The sequence below is a fragment of the Dioscorea cayenensis genome, chromosome 13 (genome assembly GCF_009730915.1).
Source record: "Dioscorea cayenensis subsp. rotundata cultivar TDr96_F1 chromosome 13, TDr96_F1_v2_PseudoChromosome.rev07_lg8_w22 25.fasta, whole genome shotgun sequence".
Lineage (NCBI taxonomy): Eukaryota > Viridiplantae > Streptophyta > Magnoliopsida > Dioscoreales > Dioscoreaceae > Dioscorea > Dioscorea cayenensis.
Window position 1 is genome coordinate 3,143,315 of NC_052483.1, and position 9,757 is coordinate 3,153,071.

The 9,757-nt window shown below is 32.1% G+C and overlaps 1 pseudogene; it reads right to left on the reverse strand.

The window, feature by feature from the left end:
- Positions 1-919: 919 nt before the first annotated feature.
- LOC120274599 lies at positions 920-4,031 on the reverse strand (annotated as a pseudogene).
- Between the last annotated feature and the right edge of the window lie 5,726 nt (positions 4,032-9,757).

Genomic DNA, 9,757 nt, shown 5'->3' on the forward strand with positions numbered 1-9,757 from the left:
TGAATTATATTACTAGTTGATAAACCCACACACACACACACACACACACACACACATTAGCTATCACATAATAAGTGCACACTAAATTTAAGAATAATATCAACAATAACATATGTACCTATAGATATTCTGTCATAACTTGCACACTATCAACTATGACACACTTTCTTGCATCATCCCAACCAAACCCGCTTGTGTTCATCTTGTCCACTACTTCATTCAGTTTTATAAACCACCTTTTCATTTTGTTAACTATTGGCTTGACAGTATTAATAATACCAGGAATGCTAGTTGTCATTCTTTTTGTAGCCTCCTCATGTGTGCCAATCTTAAATATCCCATTATCTCCCTTTTAACCGGCCATCACTAATTCTTCCACAATTGATAGTAGCGTATTCTCCTTATTCTTTATCCGATTTTGTCTGTATTTTTTGATGCACTATTCATCCCAATGTTCCTAGTTCCTTCATTCTCCATTTTGAACTATCTTGAGAAATTAATTAACTTTTTAATGGATTTAAAGTGATAAACATTTTATGATAACATAATATATATAACTATTGAACCTAAAGAGGAAAGTGATGAATGGTTGCAAAAATTAACAAGAAAATGCAAATCCGTTGGAATAACCCAAAAACAAGTTTTTCCCTATAATTTTTACATGACAAGATTTTAGAGTAAACCATAATCATTAGTAGTAAACATGCCTTTCAAATTTATTGGTAAATATGGCTTTTTTATAATCAACTTGGAACTTCATATTATACAATGCAAAAAAAGTACAAAATTAAGTACAATTATGGATATTACCAAACAAGTGCAACTCAAACACACACAAAAAGACTATGATAATTAAGCAATATTCATTAGAAGGTTATCACATAACAAAAGTTACAATTATGAACTGAGTCATCCGGCACTAATATTCACGCCTACGCCTAAAACTATTCCACATTTCTTGCGCAAGGTTATCTCTCTTTTTAGTCCACTCATTACTTTGCTCAACAGTTCCAACTAATGGTTCTTCGTCTATTGGCATCTCATTATCTGCAAGTGGAGTGAATTCCTCAAGATCTACCCGCCATGTTAATATGAATAAAATTGTGTAGTAAACAGCATGCTAAAATCATTCGAATTTGTGTTCTTATAGGGTAAAATGAAGGACTCCAAGTATACCCCATCATTTCTTCAAAAGGCTGAAGCATCTCTCTATCAAATTTCTTACTTGCACATGCTTATAATTGAATAACTCTTCACGATTTTGAGGCAGACATTAGCAGATGGGCCAATCTTGAATATGGTTCCGCCTACTTCTATACAAGGTAAGAAAACCTTCCCCATTTAAGTAACCACCATCAACAAGATAATATGAACCTAAAAAGGTTAAAATTGATTTAGTATTAGGATTTCCAAAATGTTTAACAACAAACTATACACAATAAAGATCAATTATTTACATACCAATTGGGTCTTTCAAACCATTTTGCATGATTATTCCATTATGTAGTACCCTAGAATCTGAAGCCAATCTTTCCCATCTAGCTTGTATGTAGACAAAAAACATATCTTTGGTACAAACTACTGCGACATTTGTTGCAAGTCCATCTTTCTTTGTTTGATACCGAGGTTTATTTGGTGCATTTGGTATTACTGCTATATAGGTACCATCTAAGACACCTAAACATCCCTACAAGTTCATTAGAAAATTATAATTTTATTTATTTACATCTAATGAAAAGCATGCCATGTATATTTTACATTGCTCAAATAAAGTATACCTTGAACCATTTCCATTTGCTTTCACTGCTATTTTCTAGAACTAGTTGTGGCTTGACAAATAATTCATCTTGTAACCTTAAAACAACAGCTAAGACTCTATAACAATAGCTACTAGTAGTTTGACCCGATCTAGAGAACCTTACTTGAATACTCATGTTCTTTGTGTGATGAGCTAGTATATTTTAATAAAAAAACAATGACTAGCTCCCCAATTGTAATGCTACCAAGTTGCATCAAGCCTCCCCGTACCATTAGGACCTCTCAAAGATGTGCAAATGTATTTGTCCACATTCTTAATTCCCATATATAATTATTATCACCTGAATAATAAAGGAATCTATTACATCTCTTCGTGACTCTTATCTAGCAAAAGCTCTTTCATTTATAGCCCTTCTCTCACAATCCCATTCTCAAAATAAAAATAAAATAAAAGAAACCAATCCCATATAATTTCATCATATTCACATATATTCTCCAAGAAAGAAAAAAGTACAAAATGTGTTGATGGTCTATCACCGACTACCCATTAAATAGAAAAGAAAATTTTACTTAACTAAGAGGTCAAAATGAAAACAAAATAAATACACAACATGATAAATAACTAAATTGGCTACCTATAGGTAATCTAAATTGAGTTGTGTTTAGATTGACTGAACCTGAAAAAATATAAAACATATCATGATTCATGAATAATTGCATATCTTCATGGGCATAAGAGGGCATATATACACACACACACACACGCTATGCATACTCTTAACAACTAGTGCATAATCATATCAACCTTATACTGCAGGTGTTTGATAAGTTAACGTGAGAATAATTAGCATAAACTATTATTAGCAAGACATCTTTTTATACATTTGATAAGATGCTAAATTAAGTAGGTATGTTGTTAGTAATAAATAGAGCATATCATCTATTTTAATTCTCCAACTTTTTATTTATATATTTATTTATGGGTCTAAAAGCATTCCTACTTTTCTTTCCAAAAGAGTTAAATAAATTTTTTTTATAGAAAAACATTAAATCATATATATAATTGAAATTTAATTATTAACTCTAAACTTATATAGATTGATGATCAGTGTATGCATGTAAGGTATTTTTTAAATATTTTATATGGGTACACTAATATGTTTGATATGTCTATCAAAATCATAGCCATGATTCATGGATATAGATATAAAAGATTTATATTTATCTTTTATACAATTTAAATTTTCAATATTTGTATTGAAATATAAAAAAAATTATGTTAATTTTTATGATTTAAAATTTTAATTTAAAGATATCGATCAAGATAATTCTCACTTTTATTTACCCAAGAGAGATGTTTATGAATCAAACATCCATTTAAAAGGTAGGCACAAAACCTAAATTAAAAGAAACCTCATCCTCCCACTATTTGGTTGCAGCGAATCTATTGTACATAAATCAAATATGAATTTAGATGAAATACATCCTTTTGCATTAAAAAAATTGTATATTATTCAAATTGGAATAAAAACACAAATAGCTTCAGAAAACTATAAAATATAGCAATATAATTCTAAATCAATCACAAATATAATTAAATCATTTATTTATTAAGCAATTGAATGAAATAGATAAAAAAAACCTATAATCTCCACAACGCGTACCTTTTCAGCGTGAATCCTTAACCAATATCTCTCTGGCAGAGTCCCTGAAAACCCTAAAATTTTGAGGAAACCCTAAAATTTAAGAGACGAGGAAGCAAAAAAAAAGAAGATAGGAAAAGAGGAGGAAAAGCAGAGAGAGTGGGAGAAGCGGACTATGAAGATGAGAAAGGGTGCTCGCTAGAGGAAGAGGAGGTGCAAGGTCGGGGACTTGAGCGTCGTGGGATGTGGAATACATTTCATCACTAGAACATTTAATCCTATGAACGTAGTTCTATTATGAATTTATTAATTTTCTTAATTACAACTAAACATATATTTTATATTGTTTGACTGTGTACTTCGTAGTTTGCACAATAGTAAAGGTGATGATATTATAAAACTAAAATTTCAACTTTACAACATCTCAACACATTTTTATTTACCATTCTTGGTTAAAGTGTTACACTGAATTCTATGCATATTAATTGATTTCATGACTTACAATACTTAGTTATTTACTTTCATAAATTTTGCATTATCCTCACATCCTTCCATTATTTTTTCTTTATTTAATTTACTACTGCATTTAATTCCTATTTGTGTGATTAATTTACCTGCAAATATCTGCATTTTTTGTGTATTTACTTGACAAAATTTTTTAGCATGTTTTATTAAAATTTTTGGAACCTGGCACACTAGTTATCCTTTGATCTTTGATTTGCAATATATTTACAAATTATGTCAGACACACAATCTGATACCTCTTGCAGGCCTATAAGATTTGATGGTAAAGTTAACATTAGGAGGTGGAAAAATTAGGTTGAATTTTGCTTTTCACCCTAGGACTGCACACAACCCTCATTTAAAATCCTAATTCTGATTCTTCTGACCTTGGTCTAGATGGATTGCACCAATTATCCATTTCAATTGTTAATCAAACCTCTAGTTATTCAACTCTTAGCAAAAATCCTGAAGAAATGGATTTTCATCGTTGCTATAGAACCCTTAATATTCTATCTAATCGTCACTACAACAAGTATTTTGATTTTAAGATTGCTAATGATGACTGGCATGCTTTAGAGAAGGAATATGGTCCTGATAATGCCACAAGGATAAGCCATCTGAGTATATAGCTTGAAAACTACAAGATGGAAGATTGAATGGACATGGGAGAGAAAACTCATACTTTTCATAATTACGTTAGTGTTAAAGAAGTGTGGAACCATTTACAATGAGAGCCACATTGTATCAATTCTCCTAAACATAAGAATAATTCCTTGGAGCTTATGGGAGTTTACAACACCATTAGAATTGAGGAGGCAAATTAAATCTTTTCTAAAAGTGGGGATCCTCATAAGAACCGAGTTTACTTGATTGAGCATACTGATAGCCCTAAGAGTTCAATTTCTTCTCCTAGAGGTCTTCAGTTTTCCCCTAAAAGGAAATCCTATAAGGCTAAGGGAAAACCTCTCCATTCTCGTTCCCAAACTCTCAATACCCCAAATCTTTTGTTTTAAAAAATTATGAGAAAACCCCTAAACATTGCTTTGTTTGTGGTAGGACCAACCATATTGCTTTAAATTGTTTCTTCAAAAAGACTGAACCTATCAAGAAAAATTCTAGTTTATCCAAACCACAAGTAAATGTGCTTAAGATGGGTACACACTCCTCTGGAACTCACTTAAGGTCTATATCATTTGCTCCTTCTATCAATTTGACTTATCAAAACATATGATGGTGTCTTGATTATGGTGTTAACATCCATGTTTGTGCTAAACATTTCTATTTCTTTACTTACCAGGTCTCAAGTGGAGGATGTATGACTATTGGAAACAAATCAGTAGTACATGTGCTAGGGAGAGGACAGATTGACTTGAAGATGACATCAGGAAAAGTCCTCACCTTATTAGACTTTCCTCATGTGCCTAACATTAGGAAAAAGTCTTATTAGTGGTTCTCTTTTTATCCTATCTTGTTATAAAATTGTATTAGAGTCAAATCATCCTGTAATCTCTAAGTGAAATCTATTTGTTGGTAAAGGTTTTATATTTGGTGCTTTTTTAGACTCAATGTTTGTGAACCTTCTAATTTATCTTTCAATGAAAATTCTAATTGTTCATTTTCATCTTCTATTGTCTTCAACGTTGAATCTTGTAATATTTGGCATGGAAGATAAGGTCATGTGAATTTCAGAACTATTATAAGGTTAATGAACCTTAACTTGATTCCTAAATCCAAGATTGATCAAGGTTTCTAATTGTCAAATTTATGTTCAAGCCAAACTACCCAAGAAATCTTTCCAATATATCAACTAAAATTCTGATTTGCTTGATTTGATTCATAGTGATATTTGTAACTCCTGTCAAACTCCTACTAGAGCTGGAAACCAATATTCATTACCTTTATAAATGACCATTCTAGATTCTGTTGCACCTATCTTATCAAATTCAAACATGAAACCCTTAGCAACTTCACTATTTTCAAAACCAAAGCTGAAAACCAATTAGGAAAAGCCACTAAGATTCTCGGATTTGATAGAGGTGGTGTATATATTTTAAATGTCATCTCTTTTTTTTATAAGAAAAATGACATTGTGCATAATTTTATTGCTCTTTATACAATTAAGTTGAATGGGTTGTTAAAAGGAAAATTACAACCATAATGGACATGGTAAATGCCATGCTTTTAAGTTATAGTGTACTCGAAGACTTGTGGGAGGAGGCCTTGCTCTTAGCTTATTTTATTCTGAATAGGATTGCTTTTAAGGACCGCAACACTACGCCCTATGAACTTTGGAAAAGAAGAGCTCCATAGCTCAAACTATTTCAAGTATGAGGGTGTTTGGCTAAGGTTAAAATCCCTGATCCTAGAACTAGGAAGATAGGTTCCAAAAACCTTGACACAGTGTTTATTAGGTATACCTTAGATAGCAATGTGGGAAGATTCTTATTTGTTAATTTAGAGGTGAGTGAAATAGCTATGAACACCATCATTAAAGCTATGGATGCAGTTTATTTTGAGATCATCTTCCCTCTGAAATCAGTTGTCTGTCCAAATCCCTCTAACATTGAACTACTCTTCTAGATTAGTTCCTACTCCTATAAAAAAAAACCTAAAAGAAGCAAAGGTGGAAGAGTTGAAAAGAACCTAGGTGATAATTTTGTTATCTTCATAATTGAGGATACTCCTACCACTTACCAAGAGGATATGGATTCCCCTGATTCATTTATCTGGAAAGAAGCTATAAATGATGAGCATAACTCAGTTATGAACAACAATACCTGGATCCTTACTTCCCTGTCTCTTGAGAATAAACCATTGGGTTGCAAATGGGACTTCATGAAGAAAATTTGATCCGATGGATCTATTGAAAGTTCAAGGCTAGGTTAGTTGCAAAAATAATTCAAACAGAAGAAGGGATTAGATTACTTTAATACGTTTTCATCTATTGCTCTCATTACTACCATTACGACTCTCATAGCCATTGCATCTACTTTCATCCTTAAAATCCATGAAATGGATGTAAAGACTGCTTTCCTAAATGGTGATTTAGAGGAAGAAATTTACATGGAGTAACCATAAGGTTTTGTTGTCCCTGGACAAGAGTATAAGGCTTGTAAACTACTAGAATCTCTTTATGGACTTAAGCAGCTAACTAAACAGTAGCATGCTAAGTTTGAGTTTACAATTCTCTTATGGGTTTGTTGTAAACAACTATGACTTGTGGGTTTACAACAAATCAGTATATCGCAAGTGTGTTGTTGTATGCTTTATGTTGATAACTTACTTATTCTTGCTCATAACCTAGATTTGTAAATGATGTCAAGAACTTCTTGAGTGGGAAATTTGATATGAAAGACATAGTGGGATGCAAATGTGATCCTAGGAATCAAGCATACTAAATCAGTATACGGCATCACTTTGTCCCAATCTTATTACACTATAAAGTGTTTTAAAAATACGAATATCTAGATTGCAAACCTTCTGCTGCATCTTTTTAGCCCAACATACATCTTAAGAAAAATAAAGGTAAACTTGTTGATCAAGGTCTTTATGCTTAGATCATAGGATCCCTTATGTAGTTATCGAACAAAACCAAACCTGATATTCCGTACTATGTACCTAGGTTGAGTAGATATACTACTAATCCAAAACAAGAACGCTGAATACTCTTGAGAGGATTCTCATATTCCTAAACAGTACTATGTCTTTTGGATTGAGATACAATGGATTTCCTAGTGTGGTAAAGGGATATATAAATGTAAACTGGATATTTGAGTTAGTAGATCTAAAATTAACCTTAAGCCAAGTATTCTTACTTGGGAGAGAAGCTATCCAATGGAAATCTTATAAGTTGAAACTCAATGCTAGGAGTACCATGAAAGCTGAATTGATTGCGCTTGATTCTACATACACTGAAACTGAGTGAATTAGAAATTTGCTTTATCAGATTCCTATTATGCCTTCTCCTATGTCACTTATTGCTATACATAGTGATTTAAAATATGCTATTGAATAGTACAAGAATGAAAGTACTAACAATAAAATGAACAGACATCACAATATTTTGATCATTGATTATGTAAAGTCAGAGCTAAATTTTGCAGATTGCATGACTAAAGGGCTATCGAGACAAATGATAGCATAAGTGTTAAGGGGAATGAGGCTTAACCCATAAAGGTCAATAATAGTAATAACCCTACTTTTATGAATGAAGATGCCAGGATAGAGGTTCAAAGGGAAGCTATTGAATGGTTGACTGGAAGAGCTCCCAACATATATTTGAGGTGTGTATATATATTGTCACCCATTCATAGGATGTGTGCTCTCATGTAGTGGATTAAGGTTGAGCAAAGCTCGTAATGAGACCAAAGTTTGTTAAGTGAGATATTACACTTTAGATATCTCTAGAGTTTTCACCTATGTGGAGATAGCTGTCAAGCCGCAACTATGAGAGTATAAAGGCTAACTCTCTAATAATCTCCATGAAATCGTATCGAGCGCATGACCAAATAATGCGCCATGATTTTGCTCAAGATGAATTCTGATTCAAAGGACTGTAGTTCAAGACTTAGTTCACTACTATCCCTATCAGTTGAAAACTCTATCGAAAGCTAAGGATCAAGTCTTGTAAAGACAACTCAATTTTGATCTTATGAAAACCCAATCTTTTCATTTTGTTTTCATGTTTCTTTGTTCTATTGTTAAATTTGTCACTATCTTTAATATTTGTTTTTGAGTTTTCATTGATGATCATTTAGTGTGAGTATACATATATACATAAATTTGTTATATAGAAATGATTTAAGTTTTGGTTGTAGTGGGGGATTGTTAGAGCTTAAGCTTTATACATCCAATCCTAAATCCTCATAGGTTTTGAGTTTTAAATACATTAGACCTTCACGCCTTTCACATCATCTCACCAAAAGTGATGATATTTCAAAGCTTAGCTACAAGCCTATCCTATCCTTTCACTAGCTAGGTTATATCTATTGATTCTCATCCAATGGACTTTTATGACAGTTTGATGGGATCTTTTGATTGCATCTGTGTATATATAAAGTTATGATGATTTAGGCTTATATACACACACACACACACACACACTTCATCTTCTTCCCCTTTAAGCTAAAATCATTCAACTCTCTTCCTGTGAAAAAAAATTTCTAGTTCGCACCTTTACTTTTCTTTTGGGTGATACTTGAATGGAACTCTTGACTTATCGTGCTAAGCAAGGAGTCATCTTCCTTAGATTAGTATATCCTAGCACTAGAGTGTGGAGCTATTGAACCTGCACAAAGTGGGGGCTATTTTAGTGCTAGGGCAGTGCACTACATGCCTGATCCCAAGCTAGAACGTTTCATCACTTTAATTATCATTATTGCTTTTAATTAATGTTTATGCATGCTTAAATCATAGCTTATATCCAACACCTTGATAAAGCCTTAGGCTACCCATTTTTTGTAACTCCCTTGCTAGCCTCTTTCATTATTATTTTATTAAAAAACTTTGATAAAAAAAATTATGTGGTTGAATAGTTTGGAAAGGCCAAATATATATATATAAAAATTTAATTTGACTCATGATCAAAGGAAACCTCAAATCATCAACAATGCCCAAGCCATAGTTCTTTAGAAAAAGATCTACTGCATTCAAATCAAAATATATCATATAGACCCAATGCATACCATGTTTCTTTAACATTGTCTACAAAACATAAAGCTTTCAATTGTAAAAGGGAAAGCATCATAAGAAAAATGGTAAATATATTAAAGTAACTGCCAAAATCAGTCAAAAAGGGAAAATGCTTGATTTCAAACACAAAAAGATTGAAAACAAAGCTTAACATGATTTCT